This window comes from Zonotrichia leucophrys, chromosome 1A (assembly GCF_028769735.1).
Source record: "Zonotrichia leucophrys gambelii isolate GWCS_2022_RI chromosome 1A, RI_Zleu_2.0, whole genome shotgun sequence".
Taxonomy (NCBI): domain Eukaryota; kingdom Metazoa; phylum Chordata; class Aves; order Passeriformes; family Passerellidae; genus Zonotrichia; species Zonotrichia leucophrys.
Window position 1 is genome coordinate 3,609,513 of NC_088170.1, and position 18,546 is coordinate 3,628,058.

The following is an 18,546-nucleotide window of genomic DNA, read 5'->3' on the forward strand; positions in this document are numbered from 1 at the left end:
CTGATGCAAATCTTGGGAAGAGCGAGGTGTTCTAAACCAGCTTGCTGTACGCCAACAAGTGTGAGCTTAAAATTGAAGCTGAACTCTGACCCACACGTGAGCTATGGATCCCTGGGTTATTTGCACAAATCACTCCTTATAAAAAATGTTTTATCACATTTAGTTCGAAAAAGAACACGCAGAACCCAAACCGCAGCAGCCCTGCAGTGAGTTCCAGACATGACTGACCCTGCAGGACCCGAAACCCCTGAGAGCCCAGCCCAGGGTCATTCCCCAACCCAGGAGGCTCTGCCAGACCCCTGTCCCAGGCTGGGGGACACAGACTCTGCTGCCCTGGCTGAAACACAGCCTGCCAATTGAGAGGACACACCACAGGCAGGTTTGGCCACCCAGCTGCACATCCAGGCAGTGCCACCCCTGCAGGCAGCCTGGACAGCCCTCCCACCTCACCCAACCCACACTCAGTGCCAAGAAGTGATCTGCAATCTATTTCCATCTCCTTTGATGTTGTTATCTGCAATCTATTGAAGTTATCTGCCATCTATTTCCATCTCCACCATTTTATTGCACGTTGGTGGGCAAAATCCGCTCTGTCCCTGCCTTCCCAAAAGGATGCACAACGAGTGATGCAATCTCTTGACTTCCATGGAGTTTCTCTCCATACTTGCCTTATGGAAAGAAATTCACCATTCAGACACTGCCTCCCCCCCCCATATAGCCAAAATCCTGCTCTTTTGTCTACCTGAAGAATGGGAACAAACATTATCTTAAATGGTTCATTAAAGATTTCGGTTTAAGGAGCGGCAATCTGCAAAAAATGGGTAATGGTATAGGCTGCATCAGCATGCTGATAGCAAATAATAGGAATATATTAAATATACCATTTATATACATGTGCCACCGAACTGTGCAAAAACAAGAGTGGTATCAAATAACCAGATGAACAGCAGAGGTATTTACTGGAGAAGAAATCCAAGCAATAACCTCTACATCCAGAGAACAGAGCTGGAGGCATTCTAACAAGCCTGAATTCTAATTGTCAATTCTGACCTAACAAATTTGGATAGCAGGTTTGAAGACAAAAGAAAAAAAGGCCACAACAAACAAAATCAGTTCTCAAAAAAATCACATTATTTCAAAACCTACATTGAAATCATTTTATGGAGAAAAGAAAGAGAAGGTTGAAAATGTTTAAATAATAGTAAGCTATTTCTTTCAGTAGGTTTTGCTCCAACTTATGTACTAATCCTCACTAAACTTTACAACCCATTGATATGCCCACAGCCAGCTCCTTCCATCTCTTACAAGTTCAGCTCCTTATCACTTGACCAAGATCATTGCTTTGAGGGCTTAGTCTTGCAAATTACTGATATTCTGCCCCCAGACTCCAAAGCACTTGGACAGACATTAGTGTTCAGGGAAACTGCTGATGGAGTTAGAGTTAAGACTTGTTTTGGATCAGGGCCAGAGCAGGTTTTTCTTCCCAGGATTAAGTCCTAAATCTCCCTGCAGAAATGGTTCAGTTCCAGTTTTTTACCCATTGTTTTGTTCTCTCAAATTCTTCATTTGCTTTCATCTTTTGGAGGAAAATCAGGGCCTAAGGCCTGGCTCACTCATATATTGTTGCTCTTTTACATGAGCAAAACAATTTAATGGACTGTCTTAAATCAAATCTGGGAAAATGATTATCTGGGTGAATGGATGTGTTTGTGCACTGCTGCCTTCAGACAGCTGGTCACCAGGAAAAAACTCTTCCCCACTGTACACTTGCATAAAACTGTACCAAAGTATGATTTTTCTCCTCTTTGGGATAAGAATGAAATAAGCACAGGGTCTTTGCCAACAAGATAATCACCAGCTCTTCCTGATAAGAAACATCAACCAAGAGGGCTTAAACAAGGAAGAGAGCAGGAGAATTAAAATCCATTATTCCAATAAGGTTTGGAAGCCTGCATGTTTAAGGGTGGTGATTAATTTTTAGATGTAGCTTGTTTCAAAAACAAATTAACAACATCTCTGGCAAAAATCTGTGGCATGCCAGGGAATAAATTCTCATTTCTGTGGGTGAGGTGTTGGAAAATTTTGGTTTCCTTTGTTCTAATTGATTTTGAAACACATCAGAGTGGGCCTTTCACATTGCATGGGAGTGGAAGTCTAGAGCAATTTCACTGTGGGGTTTTTTTTTTCAGTTTAAAATTATTTGACAGAACTTTCTGAGTAATACCATTGACACCATTTTATTGAATGTTGATGGGCAAAATCTGCTCTGTCCCTGCCTTGCCAAGAGGATGCAGAATGAGTGATGACTTCCATGGAGTTTTTCTCCATAGCTCTGATGAAAGCTCAGTCCAAACTCCAGCATGTGAGTGGATTTTCAGCTCACAGCAATTTTTGAAGTTAGACAGAGCATTTTACAGAAAGTAATCACATCTCGCGGCAGAGCTGGTCAAAGCTCATCTCACACTGGCTGTGTAACAGAAAAACTACACAAGAAGCCAAGCAAATTCAAACTCAGTCATGATTTAGGGAAAATGCATCATCTGGTAAAAGCTCCATTCTTTATTTATCAGCTGAAATGCCTCTTGTCTAATCCAGTAAACAACAACATCAGCTCAAGTTCACTTTAAGGCAAATCATTCTAAGCCGATTGCTCCTACTTTCATCCCAATAAAAAGTGCTAGAATATTCAATATTTGGTATTTTTATTAAAGATAGAAACTGCTTTCAAAGTAGTAAACAATTAATGAATCCTGATTTTCTTCAATATTTCGAGCTCTTAGTTGCTCTTTTTCAAATTATTATTTGACCATCCCAACAAAAGCCTATGTGGCTACTGAGCAAGTGTATCTAGGCACATTATTTCTGTGAGGAAAGAATGCTTCTGGCTAAATCTAATATAATTAAGGACTGCTACACATGATCCCTCAAACAAAATCTGCTTTGGTAGAAATCAATGCCAGGATGCATGTTAATTCTTTAATGCCAATATTAATGCAATCTTGTGCGAGCTGTTCCTTTAGGGTATGCTTTAACTCAGACATGCAGTGAGGCTGCTTTCAGCAAGAACAGCAAGCTGGGCTGGTCAGGGAATAGGTGCATCCTGAGAGCACCTCATGGCAGATCAGTGCAATAATAATACATCCTGAATATATAATCATTATCATCCTAAATAACTGGATCAGTTCCACTGCCAGCACAAGTCCCTGCTAGAGGCAGGGCCCAGATAAGCTACATTTATATTTCTGGGTGGAGATACCCTTGGTATTGCTGCCAGGTGGATCCCAGATGATTTTTGGGGGAAAGCAAGGCAGACTTTGACTCCTGGCGCACACTGGGCTCTCACCTTGGCTTGTATCAAAATAAATCTACACCTAAAGATTATTCCCAGGTTCTGGAGTCTGGGTGTAGCCTCATTTCAACAGAAAGTAAAGAATGGATTAAAAAAAAAACAAACATAGAAATCTGAAATTCTAGTAGTGTCTTTTTGATTACTGCAATTTAAAATCTATTTGTCTTTATGTCCCTTCCTATAGGTGAATGTTACAGAACATTGTTGTGCCACCTTCACTGCATTCAAATCCTACAAGGAAAGCTGCTGCCTTTCACAGCAGCTGCAGCACCTAAACCCACTTTAATTCTCTCTGTTTATAAGGCACTGCAATATAAATGGAACTCTTCTGTACAGTTTCAGATCAAATATCCATCTTGTAAGCTAAGTGCGTTACATTAAAAAAAAAAAATAAACAAAAAACCTCAAAAAACAACACAAGAAGAGCACACACAATATGAAATTCCAGGTTTAATCTGCCCAAAAGCCTCCATAATTTACTTTCAGTGACACATTCTTTAATTACGTTATGAAAATGATTATTTTCCCCCTAGAACTCAGCCTTTTCCACCAAGCCTCACCCTGAAGGATAATGTTGCCGATAATCCACCTAAGGAGCACCTTCCTCCCAACAGCTGGCTCCTGAAGCCTTTAGGACTAATTAAGGCTATAAGTAACTAGCAAAACTTGCCTATTGGCAAAGAGCATAGCTCCAGGACTGCATTTCACATTCCTTGCCAAAGTGAGCTCTAGCTGAAGCTCTAAGGAGCAGCACAGCTGTAAAATACCTGAATCCAGGTCAAAATTCAGTCTGTCTTCAAACCCAACCTCTGTGTGTGCCCACAAGCCATTCCCTTTCCCAAATCCAGGTCAAAATTCATAACATCTGTCTTCAAGCCTTTCTCAGCAAGCTGCTTTGCCCAAGACTTGCAGCTTGTGCAGGGAAAATTCTCCATGCAGCCATAACTCCCAGGCCCACACAGGATAAAATACCACGTGCTCATGCTCAACAGGATGAAGTAAAGAAAAGCCAGAATTCCCATGGGTTATGAAGTCATACACCTAAAAATACTGCAGCCTTTTGACACTTCAGAGGACCCATTTTCAGCAGTCTGAGCCTGGTTATACAAGGTTTTGTGCTGTTTCATTGAAGGTAGAAGTGAGCATGAGTTTACAACAGAGGAGGGACATCACCCATGGCCTGCCACAAAACTGATGCACCCACACACTGCTGGCCCTTGGGAACACAGAACACCCTTAACCTTTCAGAACTTAAAAAATTTCCTTAAAAGTTGAGATTTTTCACAGAGATAAAAACACAGTTCACTCATTTTTGTAACTGACATTGATTCTACTTAGTAAAAGTCAAAGCAAGAAATATTGGAGAGATAAATTCCATCACTGAATAAAACTGCCTTCCATCTTTTCCACTTTGCCATGATTTACCTGTAATCCCAATAAATAAATTAGCTCAACCTTCAACATGAATGAAATCTATTTTTGCAATAGTATTACAAAAAGTTTAAAAATATTCACTTATATTCAGTCACTGAAAAAGCCTCCTTGTTATTTCTGCTGGTGAAGAATTTCAAAAGTGCAACAATCCTTTCTGCAATGTAAAAAAGTAAATTCTTCTCGTCTTTCAAAAAAAAACCAAACCATTGGACATTCCACATTTTCAAAGCCTTCAATTCTGCCATTCAGGTCTTCAGAGCAGTCACAGGAACACTGAATTAGTTATTTTTCAACAGTGGAGAAATGGAAACATTTGAGTAATTACCTCTTTTGAAGGATCAGTGGCCAAAACCGAAAGCACATCCTTTTAAAATAGTAGTAATTGTTCTTCCATCTGAAAGAAAAATGAAAATATTGTTATATAAACAAGAAGCTTTAAGCTCAACATGACTCAACAAGTGGGTGAATGTTGGAAAGCAAAACTTTTATGTGATATCTGAATTGTGTAGTTTCTACTCCAGCCTACTCTTCTTCTGTAACAAATTTACCCCTGGTTTTAGACATTTCTACTTCTTAAAGAGGAAAATTTTAAAAAAGCCTTTTATTCTAAGTAACTATGCTGCAATTATTGCAATTATTTTTTATTATTTAAATTTTTACTCCATTTATAGGCCATTATTCTAGTCTGTCATTAGCAATTGGTGGAAAAAATTTCCTAAGCATAAACAAAGTAGGCCTTATGGCAATAAGTGCTATCTTTAGGAATCTGTAAAAAAATGCTTTTGTCTATTCCTGCCAGAAAGCATGACCTCTTTTTAATGATACAATTATCATAATTATTGAATATTGTCATTACAGTCAACTCATATAAGCACGCTGCTTTATAAAAAGGAACTACACAAAGGCATTGAAATACACAAAATTCAAGTTCAGACCACAGAACCCTGGAATAATTCAAGTTGGATGCAACCTCTAACTCAGCCTCCTGGATGCAGACCTGTCTGCCCACAGCTTCTTCAGCTGGGAGTGAAAAGTTTGGAAAAAGAGACTCCACAGCCTCTCTGTCAGCCCTTTCCAAGGTCTGATTTTCCTCTGGGTGATATTTTCCCCCTTTATGTCAAGCCTGCAGCACCCAGGGCTGACTTTAGGGGTCCAGCCCTGCTGAGCTTCAGGGTCAGACAAGTTCCAGTGCGTTCAGGGGCAGGAGGAGACAACATGATGTAAAATAACTCCTAAATTAGGTTGTCATCCTTGCACAGGACCCTGGCATTAAAGGTGGTGCTTAAATGTGCAAGTTGCTGCCTGAGAACAAGAGCATCAAACAGAGAAATGTCTTCAGTAAATATTATTCAAACCACATCACTCAAACCTATTGCAAACAAATGTTTCCAACGCTCTTTTCAGTTATTCCAAATTAACTGATAAAGCTTTTCAGAATTCAAGTATTAAACTGGGCAGACAGAGGTTCTGAAGATTCTCCACCTCCTTCTTTTTGGGAATGCTCACTCAGTGTGACTGTCCTACAGAGATAAACCATTTCTTATTATGATTTGGCTACAGAGCTCCAATGCTATTCTGTTGTCTCAGCAGTTTGAAAGCCAACGCATTACAAAGAAGCCACTAATGGTCTATTTTTGAGGTTTTTTGTTTGTTATGTTTTTTGGTTGGGTGGTTTTTCATTGGGTTTTTTTTTTTGGTTGGTTGGATATTTTGGTATTTGGTTATTTTTTGTTTTGTCTTTTTTTATTCTGTTTCTCCTATGTATTAAATAAAACTATTCCAAGAGTTTTGATAAGATGCCTTTCTAGAAGTTTCCTCGCTGTGCCAGAAACTGCCTGGCTCTCACATTTCAAAGCCTTACACCACACAGAGCCACACAATGAACCTTTCCCAACAAATTCAGAGCTCGTGTGTAAAAACAATTTGTGGTTGATGTAGCTATTAATAAATGTTTCTACAAGCCAGCATCCCCACATTCCATCTCCTTACCTGGCACAGGAGTGGGAAGACACCTAAGGGAGTTATGAGTCTTAACAGGCAAAGGCATTAATTCCAAATTACATAGAGAGGCTAAACCTCTTTGCTCCCTTTATAAGCAAAGACCAGGATTTGGTGCTGTTTAATCAGAAATCAGGCTCTGCAGGTGTCCTGAGTTACCTGCAAACTCCTCCCTTTTCTCCACTGACAACAGAGCAGCACGCAGATGAGTCTCCTTTCCTTAAATAAAAGTCCTCCAACATTATGGAACCACATCCCCAGTTTTTTGTTGTTTACAGGGTAGTTAAAATGTGTCTTTTCAAGCTGGAATACACAGAAAGCAGGATTTAATGAACAGTCCTGCTGCTAGTGGTAGTTTAGCTCTGCAGATTTTTGATGTCTTAACGCACCCTTTCAATTAGTCCTGTGAAAAATGAACAAACTCAAGAAAATGCTTCAAAATATAGGATGAGTGTTCAACACTTGGTACAAATGAAAGATAAATTTGCACCCCATTAGGGAAATTTCTATGCATAAACAGTCTAATCTTAAGAGCTATGTTTCTTCCATAGACATTATTCTAACAGCATTTTAATAGCTCAAAGCAGCACCTACACCAGGTTTCTCTAATTAACATTCAGAAGAAGCTTGCAAGTAATTAGTAGCTTTAAATTTCTTGGTACAATCTGTAACCAGTAACTTAATCAGAATTTTAACACAGTAGAAAGGTTGTAAAAAATAAATCGCTTTCTCTCTTGAAGGCAAACATTTTTACAGTGGATTAATTTCAGAGGTTATTTTTAGTTTGGCTGGATAGTTAGCAGAGTTTTGGTGCTTGCAAGATTTCCATAAATCATGGAAGAAGGTGGCTTAATGATGCAGATGGCACAGGGTCAGGGAATGCACACGCTGCCTGCCTTAAAAAAAGGACATAAAACACGTTCCTCTCCCCATGGCATGCCTTGGAAACCTAAAAGGGTTTTTTATCTTTGTTTCACTTGAAAGTCAGCCTAGTAATTCAACTTTCTAAATGCAGCTTATGCCTTTTAAGAGGTGCCACCCTGAGCACCATGTTAAATAGCTGTGTGCCTCTGGGGATGGTCATTTCAGTGAAAGGGTTGTGGTTGTCAAGGGAATAACAGGGGACCAAGCTGTCTGTCCCATTCAGGCTCAAGAGAAAGTGCAATCAAGCCCTTTACTTAGCTGCAGGTGATGATGGTGATTGCCTCAGATCTTATAATAAAGCCAGACAGACCATAGCTCACAATTAAAGTGGCTGTAAAAGGTCTTGGTTGTAAAAGTGGGAGGAAGACAAAACCAGGAGTTGAGACAAAGTTTGTTGAGTGAAAAACTCATAGGAGTGACAAGTATGCAGCTTTTCAGAATGCTGCTGTTGTGATCTGGAGAGCAAAAATTATCCATGGAGCAAAAGTGCATACAAGATTGTACCATAATATATGTAATTTTAATAGATTTCTTATCTTCTATTAAATGCCACAAACTTTCCTGGTAGGTTACATCACAGAGAATGGGAATGCCAAATTTTGAACTCCTGGAGGGAGTCCCACAACTCCAGCTGCAGGACAGTCACTTCTTGGAAAATAGGGATGGACCTTGAGAATGAAACCTTCAACACTTCAGCTGGAAATAGAACTCATTTGATCAGTAGCAAAGGGTTCCATCTAAGCTACTTAACTAAAAAAAAAAAAAAAAAAGAAGAAGAAAAAAGGAGTATTGTGCTAAACTCAATGTATCTCACCAAAACAGGTGACTTTGACTCTAAGCAGAGGTAGGATGCCTGTGACCAATCTCTAGCTGGGTGAGAAGGGTGGCTGGATCAGCAGCAAATTGTTAGATTTGACTGAAACACTGGAGCCTCCAAGATGCCTTCAGAGCCAAAGATGAAGTTAGAGGTAATTCCATGGACTGCAGAGAATGAGATCTGCAGCTTGGAGTCATTATGCATTAAATGGCTTTTTTAAATGGTAAATGAAATAACCCACCAGCCCTGGCTGTTTTGGACAGGACACTGTGAGGGGTCGCACCCAGCATGGGGACACCAGTTAGAAACACTCTCCACATTATGATCTTGGCCTCTCAGCGTGTTTTCTGACAAAATCTGGAGAGGAACAACATAAAACAGCCTGGACACAGACCCACATCCACCCCCCAGGCAGGATGGATGGGAAGGGCCCCCCAGTTTGGCTGCCTGCTGGAAGCCTCTAACACAGAACCAGTATTTACAAAATACTGAATCTGAACATCAGCCTCCCAGGAGAGATGTCAGATTCCACATCCATTCATTAAACCACTCACAAGATGAACACTGATCCAATTAACAGCACTTTTAGGCAAGAGTTGGTGCTCTCAAAAGCAACAGAGAACTCAGAAATGTGCTCAAGAATTCTTCATTAATATCATGGCCTCTTAAAGACTTCCTAAATATACATCAAAAAATTTGGAATGCAAATACCTTTCAACAAATACAAAATTTGGAGTGCAAATACCTTTTTTACCAAGATTTTTGTGTTAGCAATGGATGAATTTTAATAGTAATACCTGAAATAATTTCTGCTCTATTCACCACTGTTACATCACCAAAAATAGCTACCCCTTGTGCATCTCCTTGTTTTGGGTCAAGGTCAGCACTGAGCTGCTGTTCTGGTGTTTCAGTTTGGAAAATGACAGAAAAGTCTTAAGCTTTCATCCTTTTCCACAAGGATATTCTTCAAATAAACTCTGTCCTTTACCAGATGGAAATAGAATATATAAACAGAAATGATCTTGACTGTGGGAAAGGTATTGGTCTTTTTTGTTTAAGATTTTACAGTTTGGAATAAATTTCATCCACACCAGCCAAAATATTATAAAATTCTTATAACTAAGCTATTTCATTTGATATATTCGTTCCCATTTGCTCTGCACCTGTATGCATTAAAAGGCTGAACTGAAATCTTGTGTGACTGGAAAAAAACTGCTATTTCATTCCTGAGACAGAACATTCAAATAACAAATGAAATAAACAATGTACCATTAGACAGCCTGTTCTTTAACCATGCAAGAATATGGCAGCTATATTCATTGTTCTAAATTATAAGTTTCCTGTAGAATTTCTATTTCTAGCTGAGGACAAAATAGAAAATATATTCAGCCAATTTTAAGTATTACCTCTAAGTATTTCAAAATGGAACATTTATTCCTTTAATCTTTTTTTCTTACTACATCTCAAAATATTTAATGAATTTTTAAACTACATTTTGTTATGGATGATACCATACTAATTAAGGGTATAGCACAAGCATTAGAGAATAATGTTTCGTAAGGAGTACACTTCATTGTGTTCCTGCAATCTTACCACCAGTGGATACTGAAATAATGAACAGTTTAAATAAACTAGTGACTGCTTATTTAGTTAATCTCCATAAAAACGTTACACTGTTTTCCATAGGATTTGTGTTTATATGAAGATGGGAACCCTGGGTAAAGAACTAGGTGTGGTTTTTTCTGCAGTTTTAATTACTGCTTTTTATTAAATCCTTCAAGTGCCATCTGTTGAGCAGAGAGTCCATAGAAATTAAACCTGTGTTTAAAAGATTCTGAAAATCTGGCATTACCAGTTGCTTTTTAAAGTAGGTCCTTTCAGAGCTATCTACAGGATAACATGTTGGGAAATTTGAGCTTGTAACATCAATTTTTTAACATTTTCTTCCTTTTCATTGGAGGGAAGCTCTGACTGCTTCTCTCATTTTGTCCTAAGAAACTTTTATGTTGGTTTTTTAATCCTTCATTTACAGATGGTGCCTAAAGGTCTTTGTTGATGCCTGAAACTTCCAGTGCACACACAAAGTCTCAGGAACCAGTTCCCAGAAACTTTGTCAGGGAATATGATAACAGTAATTAGTGCCCAAAAGCTGGACTAATCAGCAATAATGATTTCCAGATGAGGATAGATGATCCACCAGCACCATCACCTTGTGTCCTACAGTCACAGAGCAGCACAGAAATGCTCAGCATCTGTTACCAGCCACAGCTCTTTCCTAATGCTGGGAGAGCTGATTACCTTCACCAGCTGTGCCCTGGACAGAGAGGAGTCTGAGGCTCCTAAATTCCACACAATGAACTCAGGGATAGTTCTAAGAAAGTATTTGGATTACATTAACATCAGGTATTCCAATAGTTGGTTGGGTTTTTACTTTTAGAAAATATTGTGGAGAAAAGTGGCAATATAAATCCCAGAGTATCATTCTCTAAAGCAGCACCAAAGAGAAGAAATATACTTTAAGGCAAAATTGCATAGTCCAAGCACACAGGGAAGGAGAAAATAAATAATTTAGCTCCCAACAGCCCTCAACAGTGAATCAGATTGTTTGCAGGACTGATGGACAGCAGATCATCCAGTCCTTGAATGAAAAGTGTACTTACTCCTTTTCCTTCAGGGTGTTTAGAAGTGGTGCCGCCATCCCAGTGACATGAATTGCACAGAGGCCATTCCAGCTTGGGTGCACAAAGGTTGGTTCCCCACCACAACACACCCCAGCCCTGCAAGACAACTGGTGGATTTGGATAGATGGAGAAGGACAAAGATTGTAAAATATTCCTCAGCACAATAGGCAGTGGTCATAATATATTTGCAGACAAACATTTCTCAAGTTGATGTTAGGTATTGTGGCAAGGAGGAATTTTAAGGGCTAGACTCAAAGGAGGATGATAAATTATCTTATTAAAGGATATTATTATTATGTGAGCCTCTCCCAGGAAAGCACATCTCTGGAGAATTTATAAACATCAGAGTGTCTCTTGGGCCAAGGTCACACTCCCACAAAGTAGTGTATTGTCACACTGTGTAAGGACTCTAACCCCACACTCAATATTTACCTGGCAGTGGATTCCTCAGCTCATTTAAGCCCTGGCCCTGAGAGTGAACTTGCATCTGAAGGATTTGAGTAGGAAAGAAAGGATCTAATCAGGCATGGATAAAGATTCCTATTTAAAATCCACATCCACCCATGTCTCCCCTTGATACAAGTACAGAACTGGTTTATAGAACATGAAATGGGCCCAGTGAAAGAAACAAGGAACATGCTTGCCAAGAAAAGCATATTTCCTTTCTGTGAAAGGGCATCCCCTGTCAAAGCCACTGCTAGGATTCAGAACAGAAGATGGAAAAGTGCCCTCCTGCCTCTCCAGGCCTGCAGTGAGCTGAGAGCAGCTGCTCCTCAGTCTCACCTCCTTGGACAGAGCCGTGTCCCCTCCCTGCCAGGTGCAGCCATGCTCCAAACTCCCAGCAATCACTCAGGGTCTTGAAGACGTTAACAACAGCAGCAATTTCCCCTTCCCATTCTCCTGATTAAACAGAAGGAAGGAGGTAGAAAAAAGATGAGAGACATAAAACTCCAGATGTTGTCGACACCAATATCTGGTTCCACCAGAGAATTTGAATGCTGAAGCAATGATGGATTACAGTGGGGTCCCTACAGCAATCCAGATTGCAATCATAATACCACTGAGGAAGAATAAGGGCTAGCAGTCATTAATGTGAACAGCAAATGAATTTATGACAATTTCCACTGGTACTTTCAAAGAACATGAATACATCTGTAACAAATTAAGATGACACACCAGTGTAACTCATTCATTAATAAAGTCTGGGATTGCACATTTGTTGCAAAATTTACGTTTGTTACCAGTGGGTTTTAATTCTAGAAGTGTACTTTATTAAAACCATCACACAAATCTCTCTAGGAGGAGAGTTCTAGCCCATTTGCAGACTATTCCGTAGGTGATTTAGTTTAAATTTACTTTGGTGCAGAAATGGAACTTGTTCAGTAAGTAGATATTTACAGTAGATATTTATAGATATTTAATTATTTAATATTTAGTTATATATATTTAATTTAATTATTACACATATTCAATTGTTACAAGATATGTGCAAGAGAGTTACAGTCACCCTGCTTTCTTTTTGATAATACAGCAATTACATTTGCATTAACAAAAACCTATCAAACAATCTCTCTGTGATCTAAGTGTGGAGGGGAAAATAACAATACCAGAGGAGCAAACCCTAAACATAGAGCAAACCAAATAGCAGCATACCCAGCTGTGATGGGATCAGAGCTGTCACAGCTGCGTGGCCATGAGTGTGGATTCACAGCTTGCCCATTTTTAAGGACAGACTCTCAGCACACAACCTGTTCAATGGTGAGAAGAAACAAAGGTTAGCAGAATTTTAGCTCAGGCAATACGAGATGTATCTGCTGGCCAAGTGTTATAAAACATGAGCTGATGCCTCTCTCCTCTACTTGGCAGTAGCTGCTAGTGGGCTGTGCCTCTCAGTTCTGCTCATGCATCACTGTAAAATATACCTGATAAAAATCTTGCTACTGCAAGAAACCCGAGCTGTGTGTTTCTTTCCTTGCACAAATGTGCCAAATGCCTGCTGGGACAGAAGGTCTGCATTAGGACACAGGCATTTGCACGTGTGAGATCCACACTGGGCTGTCAGGAGCACCCCATGTCCATCTCCTGTGCCCTGTTTGGGCACCTCACAGAGCCAAAAGGGACAAAATGTTGAAGCCTGGGTTCTGCAGGCAGCTCCACAGAGCACCTTCACGTGGAACTGATGGGGAAGCTGTACCTCCTCTGGTCACTCCATTAAGCTTGTCCAAATACTTGAAGGATTGTGGTTTATTTATTCCATTAGAAATAAACACTTCTAAGGAATAAAGCCTGCACTGCATATTAGATTTTTCTTCTATATATTGAAAGTGGAGAGAAAAAGAAGTTATAAATGCTTAGCTTACACTCAAGAAAACCCATAACTGCAAAATCAGCATTTCATAAGCTACCAGGGAAAATATGAGAAAATGCAATATTAATTTAAACCAGCAATATTTCACATTGACTACAAGCCAAACTAACAGCAAAGTTTATCCATAATTTAATGACAAAGTTGCAATATTTTTCACTGTGCTAGATAACTGTAACTGAGCAGATTTATATACATTGCTGAGAGCCAACACAAAAACATTTGGAAGATATTCTCTGAAAATAAAGAAAACAATATGAATCCTTCCCTATGAACGTTTAGTAATAGCTGCAAGCACAGTGTTAACATGCCATTTATTTGGTAGTTTTCCTACTAGTTATCAAGTATCATCTCAGCTCCCAGCAGAAGGAAGGGTGACAATAAACCAAGCCACTGATTTGCTATTTAATGCAAAAATGACCAGATGTGCTCTGTTCTAGACCAATCCTAATGGCAGATCTGGGCTGTTCTTTACAACAGCAGCCCTGAGTTCAACAGCCCCTTCCTTACTGCAGGAATTGTTCTGCTCTCTCATCCATGCCACCTGTGCCATGATCTGCTCTACAGTTTGTAGGCACTTGGGCTCAATTACACAGAGGTGCTCAGGAAATGAAATTCCACTCAGTTCCACAGGATTCAGAGACTCCTAAATGACCTTCTGAAATCTGTGTCTTGCTTTTCATCTCTTATGAGTCTCAACAAACCCTGTGCCCAAATCTCATTTTGGAAGTTGTTGAAACCTACAAAACTGCCATCTACAATGGGATTTCCAGCTTCAAAAGGAAAAAAAAAAAAAAAAGGAAAAGAAAAAACAACAAAAAAACCACCAAAAAAACAACAACCAAAACCATCTTCAGGTCCTTTCCTGCTGACATATCTTCTTCATGTGTTAGCTCCCAGGCGTGCAGTGCCACACTAGTCCTCTCTCTCACCTTTCAGGAATCAAATGCCATTGGCTTTCACAAAAAAGGACACCTTTTTTGGTGGCATCCAGGATGAAAAAATAAGCCAGTGGAAGTGCTTGGCATTAAAAAAGTAGTACCTCCATACGAGGCAGAAAGAACTGTCTGGTCTTTGGCAGCACCTGGATATATTTTTTTAAGCCCATAAAATATTGTTTAGTGGTATCTGAAATTGTGAGTCTTTCTTAAATGCTTCTGTCAGCTGTAACTGCTTGGATGGACCTCTGTTAATCAACCCTGAAACAGCATTCTGTTTTGACTTAGGAACATGTGGCTTCATTGGCATTTCAAGCTGTTCACACTCCTATTTCATTATCTGTTCTTCAGCCTTTATCTTTCTCATGAAGAAAGGTAGCCCAAAGCTCAGACTGCAGTCCAAAGCTCTAATAACAGGCTAGACAGTAAACAAACCAAAATTCTTGTTGTGGAGCACTGGTGGAATCTTCCTAAGTTAAAAGGGGTGCAGTCAGGTCTGGATAACAGGGAGCTAAACTAGATATATCCCCCACAGCTGCAGAAAGGAGTGTACCAAGAGAAGTGAATTTCCCTCATTTCACCTAGTAATTCCCATTAGACAGCTATCTTCTTGTGCTGGGATTAGTCCTCCTGCTGGTGAAACAAGAATAATATTTTAAATATACCAAAATGCTATTTTCAAAAATTAATTAAGCTGTGAAACAGTATGTAGAACTCACCAAGAGGCAGAAGGGAGAAATCTAAGACACTTGGCTGTGATGGATGGGAAAGAGTGTTCTCCAGATTTTCTGCTGGATGAGGCTGAATTCAGGCTGACAGCACACAGACCACCAGGGATCAGACCCCAGCACTGCTTCCCTTCTCTCAAATGTTCATAAAATGGAGAGGCAGAAAAGGAACCTCCCCCATCCTTCAGCAACATGATGGACTTCACTCATTGGTCTCAATACCAGCGCCGGGGTAACATTTTTTGATTGGTACAGATTGCAAAACCATGGAGAAAATACACCATGCCAGCCACAACAACCAAAATCATTGCTTATGACAAAGCAAGGTGGCCCTTGATCTACAGGATGAAAGACTAAATCTTTCAAAATCCATTTTGGATAGCGAAAAAAACTCCAAACCTCATCAGCATTATGAAACACAGTGAGTACACAGAAAACAAACAGCAACTGGAACACTCCTGGACAAGTCTTGGGTCTCAGCCCTTTGAAATCTTTGCCTGTGTCCATGATTAATGTTTACTGAATTCTTCACCAGTAACAGACTTCAGCACAAGCTGACTGCACAGCCACTGGGATTTTAATGCCCAATAAATTATCTGCTGTTTTGGAAAAGCCAGTTATCCTATTTAATTTGACAGCCCCATGCAGGGTGAATTCCATAGACACAAAACAAATGTCAGGCCTCGAGACCAACACACATTTCCCCAGATGCAAAATACACATCAGTTGCTCTCTTAGGAGGATGGAAAAAACTAATCCCTCTAAATTATGCAAACCAAGCAGTGAGAGCAGGCTTAAAGCCCTTGCTTTTAAGAAGTAAAGCATAAACCACACTACTGCTTTATATCTGCCTTCTAATTTTTTTTTTGCCTTTCCATGATCTGCAACACAAGTATTTTAAGATCTGCTCCTGAGTGCCTCCAACAGGCACTTCTTAGGGGGAATGAGGTTCTCATTTCTCCTCAGGACTGCCACCCTGCCCCCTAAACACTTATCTTGCTCCTGTACAAAGACTTGGACCATGGAAGATCTTTTCCAATCCAACTTTTGTTTAATTTTGCATGAAGGAAGACAGTGAAGGGAGAGCTTTTCTTTTACTCATCTGGTATCTCATTCAGATCTGAGTTGGAACAGAAACAGAGGAGGAACATCCACTGAACTCTAAGTGCTTTCCAGCCCTGTTCACATCTGTTACTAATGCATCTTTATATTACTGGGTAGTTTAATAAACAAGGAAGGCAGAGCTGTCAGTCCTGTCATTTCAGAACTTGATCCCTGGCTCTGACACAAATCTTGCAGAGGCTGATGCACTTACATGATTCGTTCTGCCCATTTGCAAATTGAAATAAGAATTTCTTTTGCCATGAGCCAAGTGTGGAAGTCGGGAGGGGGAAAAGCTGAGTGGAAAGTTGGTGCTACTGGAAAGCAGCCGGATGGGGCAGCAGCCCTGCTGCCACTTTGCTGTCACACTTTGTTGTCGGGACGGGAGGGACAGGGTGGCACAGGGCGGTACTGGCGAGCAGCACTGAGAGAGCCAGAGAGGGAATAAAATAAACTGCGGGACAGCCCTGGCAAGCGCTTACCCAGAATCCATACAAGCGAACAGCAGCTGCCCCGCATAATTAAAGGCTGCGGCACCGCTGGATTACAGGGCTGCGTCCCTTCCTTTTGGGCACCGCGCTGGGCACGGGTTACGTTCCCGGGACGGAGCCACCTCGGCCGCCCTCTGTGTGCTTTCCTCCCTCTCCGCATCGCTCCCGCTGTTCTCTGCGTCCCTCCTGCTCTGCATCCCTCGCACTCCGCATCCCTCCCGCTCTTCTCCACATATTTCCCTCTGCTCTCCACATCCCTCCCGCTCCTCTCCGCATTTTTCCCTCTCACTCCGGATCTCTCGCTCTTCTCCGCATCGCTCCTCCCGGCTCCGGCAGCCCCCGTCGGCCCGCAGGTGGCGCGGCAGCTCCGCGGGCGCTGCGGAGCCGCGGCCGGGCCGAGGGGCGGGCGGACCCTCCGCATTGTGCGGCCGCGCCGCTGCCGCCGGGAGCGCCCGGGGCCGAGCCGGGCTGCGAGCAGAGAGGTGAGAGCCGGGCGGGCCGAGCGGGGCACAAGGGAGGGTGAGGAGCGGGGCTGGGATTCTCCACGGGTGCGGGCACAAGGGAGGATGAAGAGTGCAGATTCTCCGCGGGTGGGTGCGGGCACAAGGGAGGATGAGGAGTGCGGATTCTCCGCGGGTGGGTGCGGGCACAAGGGAGGATGAGGAGTGCGGATTCTCCGCGGGTGGGTGCGGGCACAAGGGAGGATGAGGAGTGCGGGGCCGCAGCCGCGGAGCCGCCCCGCGCACCTGCCCGGAGCGGTGCGGAGCAAAGCCCGCCCCGAGGGACGGAGCTGCCGGTGAGGAATCGATACCTGACTGCGGGGAAATAGGAAGCGGAGCTGCGGAGCGGGAGGCAGAGCCGGTGTCCCAGTCCCGGAGTACCCCGTTCCGCCACGTCCTGAAACAGTTCAGACTGTCCCTGCACGCTGAGAGCGGTCTGATACGCTCAGGCAAAAGGAATCAGGAGCATTTAGGCATCAGAGATTAATCAGGACCGTTCTCGACGTAAGGTGTCTTTACTTTTTCTTTTTACAAGCCTTTTTGTACAGGAAAAAGTCTTCCGTCTCTTTTTCCTCTTTTTTTTCCTTTTTTTCAAATAACACGTTAGAAACTGATTTTGCTGTAAGTGAGGAGTGCTGACATCCTACACCGCTGTTAAAATTCAAGGCTAAATTGGGTGCTTCAGCTCAGCAGCAGACCTGTCACTGGTTGCAGTCACACATAAAGTTCTACCCTGCTTTAAGGGGGACACCGAGTATTTGAGGTTTTAGTCAGGGCTTAGGATCACCATCATCACAATTGCCGTGTTGTCACCGAAGATGTTAAAGCATTCTGCAATGACAGGTATGGTTATAGGTTTCACTGTCCAGGTTGGCAGAATCAAGGTCATGCTGCAAAACTGCGAGCACAGACAATTCCCCAGCTCAAAGTGCTGCACCAGGAACTCTGGCATCCCTCTGCTGACCCCGTGCTTTGCTGAGTGTTTATGTATGAGCTGAGGCAGCTTAAAAAGGAGCGCTGGAGAACTTTCTGGGTATGGATTTGTTTAGGGCAGTGAGCAAGGTACAAGTGCTTAGAAGGTTTTAAGGCAACTGCTGCTGAGTAATTGAAACCCTTTTGGAGCTGGAGGGCTCAAGGAAAGAGCAGCTATCTGCAGGCACTGCTAGTGAGAGCTCACAGCTATTAAATATATTCTACAAAAAATAATTCCCTGAATAGCA

The 18,546-nt window shown here is 41.7% G+C and overlaps 1 protein-coding gene across 2 annotated transcripts in view; it reads left to right on the top strand.

Moving 5' to 3' along the window:
- The first annotated feature begins 17,189 nt into the window (after nt 1–17,189).
- RERG (RAS like estrogen regulated growth inhibitor) overlaps nt 17,190–18,546 on the top strand; it is a 98,821-nt gene continuing 97,464 nt past the window's right edge. The window contains exon 1 of one of the 2 annotated variants that reach the window (XM_064735308.1): nt 17,190–17,308. The gene's annotated coding sequence lies outside the window, so the exon portion shown is untranslated. Of the gene's footprint in view, nt 17,309–18,342; nt 18,360–18,546 lie in introns of those variants that run through there. The other variant, XM_064735317.1, reaches the window with a different exon arrangement.